The sequence below is a fragment of the Quercus suber genome, unplaced genomic scaffold (assembly GCF_002906115.3).
Source record: "Quercus suber isolate HL8 unplaced genomic scaffold, Cork oak 2.0 scaffold_282, whole genome shotgun sequence".
NCBI classification, from domain to species: domain Eukaryota; kingdom Viridiplantae; phylum Streptophyta; class Magnoliopsida; order Fagales; family Fagaceae; genus Quercus; species Quercus suber.
The window spans coordinates 247,137-250,817 of NW_027069738.1; positions in this window are offsets into that span (position 1 = coordinate 247,137).

Consider the following 3,681-nt stretch of genomic DNA (forward strand, 5'->3'; position numbering starts at 1 on the left):
GTAGTTATAAGTAAATTTTAGCTAATACCCCCTAAAATTTTAATTGTATATACTGCATTAAATTAAATGACTACTACACCATTTTTTTTTATCTCTTTCTCCGATCCTAACTCATTAAATTAACCGTCATATATTTAAGGTATATGTTCCAAAAAATAGATAGTTTATGTAAAGGACTAATGTATCATTTTCTCCTCTTATACTATTATACCACAAGTAGCTCATTAAAACAAAGTATATTTAAGATATATGTTCCTAAAAATGGAAAATAGATAACTAAATCTCTTTAATGGAAATCTTCCTTACTTTCCAAACAGAACACATTTTTTTAGTATAAAAAAGGGACTAACTTGATATAAATATTTTTATATTATAGAATAAAAATACATATGTTGAAATAAATATTTTTTTCTTTGAATTTTAAAAATATTTTTATATATTTAACGTGGCCCTTAAGACAAAACAAGTATTAATATTCACAACTGGAATTTGGATAATGATTTGGCCGATTTAGCACATACCGTACACTTAATCAAATTACAAATGATTTCCGCCCCATATGAGAAAATTCTCAAGCAAAGGCCCACTTATACTCTCACCTAAAAGTGTTGGTTGTCTATGCTATGCATCAACATTGTCAAGAATAGAACAAGGTTTGATCATGGAGCTAGAGCTAGAGCTTGCGCTTTTTTTTGGATATCCTCTTGGCATCAAAGGTACAAACTCTTTGATTTGGTCTACTTCATTTTGTCACTTTGTTAATGTAACTATGATAGGATATCTGATCTGTAAAACTGCAAAAATTCTCATCGATCACTGATGTCAACCTCTGGTTGCTCATCGATCGCCCAATGCACTAGCTGAGCCGCAACGTGAACTCTTGGATGCCTGTATTGTTTAAAGCAGCCTTCAGGAACAACGAACAACAGTAATAAGATTCATTAATGATTACTTTCCAATGGCAGTCAAAGTCATCAACTGTTTAAATTGCCTCTGCTCATGAAACGTGGGTAGTCATGACTCATGAGAAACAATTGTATTTTTGGTCATTTGTATAGTGAACACAAAAGAGGAGAATCCTAATTCTCACTATAGGATTAAAAATAGTTAGTTAGATATAGATATAAATATACACTCCTAGGAGAATTCTATTTATTAAAAAAAAAAAATCTATGTTTCAATCCAAAAATTATACTATTTCTCTCCATGGAGTATGTATTTCTAAGATTTTTTCCCCCCTAACAATGTAGCAAATTTGTTAGTAAGTGATATATATATATATATATATATATAATGTTGAACTATGACACGTACAAACCACTTCTTTCAAGCCGTAAAAACATAAGCTTGGTGCATTTGGTACAACTTTTTTAAAAACAAAAACAAAAAAGTTAATGAGTCTTTGTAATATTGATGAAATTACTACATATGATACACCTGTAAATAACTACTTTCAAGCTTAGTAACTATAAAATGAGATCTTGGAATTTTTGGAATGTTAGGAAATTTCTACGAGAATTAAACTATTATAATATGATATCTTTCTGTCCTAATTGTAATGTTACATGACAAACGAAACATGAAATGATTCTTAAAAAAAAAAAAAAAAAAACAAAAAACAAAAAACCTGAAAATGAACTGAGGTTTATGGGCAAAGCTATCAAACGTAGGGTAAGCTTGTGTTTCAGATATATATAATCAATATTTCTTTTTTAAAAAATGTTATATATAATCAATTATATCTTGGTATTATTTTCAATGTTATCTATGATAATAATCTATTGTTGTGGAAGATGTATTAATCCTGTTTATGGCCTTGTGTGTACGGTATGTGCTAAATCGGCCAAATCATTATCCAAATTCCAGTTGTGAATATTAATACTTGTTTTGTCTTAAGGGCCACGTTAAATATATAAAAATATTTTTAAAATTCAAAGAAAAAAATATTTATTTCAACATATGTATTTTTATTCTATAATATAAAAATATTTATATCAAGTTAGTCCCTTTTTTATACTAAAAAAATGTGTTCTGTTTGGAAAGTAAGGAAGATTTCCATTAAAGAGATTTAGTTATCTATTTTCCATTTTTAGGAACATATCTTAAATATACTTTGTTTTAATGAGCTACTTGTGGTATAATAGTATAAGAGGAGAAAATGATACATTAGTCCTTTACATAAACTATCTATTTTTTGGAACATATACCTTAAATATATGACGGTTAATTTAATGAGTTAGGATCGGAGAAAGAGAGAAAAAAAAATGGTGTAGTAGTCATTTAATTTAATGCAGTATATACAATTAAAATTTTAGGGGGTATTAGCTAAAATTTACTTATAACTACCTTTTTTTTAATTATATAAATTATATGAGGGTGGGGGAGGATTTCAAAAGGGGTTCCGCCGTTGCATGATAGAGAAATAGAGAGAATGACTGTATGAGTGGTGGTGTTGTTGTTGTTGTTGTTTTTTTTTTTTTTCCCTTGCAACAAATATGAACCTTTTCTATTATGAGGTCCCAAAAGAATAATCTGTAGGACTATAACCAATTAATTAGGTTCTATTTTCAGCTCATAAGTTTGGATGAAATATTTCAACAATTTTGGTAATTGTGGTTAAACCTCCATTCAAAGACTTTTAATATATATATATAACGTCCATTCTTATCTCTTCTTCACATTCTTCTACGTCTAGCTCTCCCTCTACAAAGAAAAAATAATAATGGAAATTTCTCTGGACAAATTTGCCACCTCCGTTCTTTTTGTTATAATGACAACATTGTCATGCATGATTCTGAATTGGGTGTGGTTAAGACCAAAATATTTAGAGAGGTGCTTGAGAAAGCAAGGTCTTGTAGGCAATTCCTATAGACTTTTCTTCGGGGACACAAAGGATAGCTCTATGATGATAAAGCAAGCTTGTTCTAAACCCATAGAACTCTCTGATGATATTGTGCCACATGTTCTCCCCTTTGAACATCACATAGTGAAGCATTATGGTATGTATGTCTGCTATTCATCAAGTGGATGAACTGAAGAACTTTGCAGCCAACCATTCTTCCTCAGTTGGTGTTCTGAAGTCGCGTACTTGGATCCGCGCATTGGTTAGTCACGTACTTGGGAGCCGTGCATCAAAGGTGGAGATTGTCACTACAGATCAAGTCCAATTGTGTATTGGGGTAAGGGTTCAACTGTAGGTTGGTAAGGTACTTGGGATTCCTTTACTTGTAACCGCTTGATTTGATAATAGTGGAGTTTCGGGAGTGGTGACCTGAAAATCAGCCGGTGGGTTTTTGCCATTAGGGCTTTCCCCATTCGTAAACAAATCACCGTGTTATTTATTTTCTGCTGCATATTTAGTTAATTGGTGATTTGTTTGTGCTTCCATAAAATTGCATGATTAATTGATTAATTAATTACTTGGCTAAATTAATTAATTAAGGTTAATCACAAGGGGTCATTCAGATTGTGACCTATCAAAAATTGTAAGTATTCCCTAAAGATTCTAATTTTTCTTTATTTTCCTATAAAATTTATATGTAATGTCTTTCGAAGATGAAATATTCACATCCATGAATATTCATGTCAATATTAGTTAATTGATCGAGTAAAAGCCATTTTCTATTGAGCTCATGATAGTCAGCATACTCATTTTTTGTTAGAGTTGGCACTTGGTAGTAT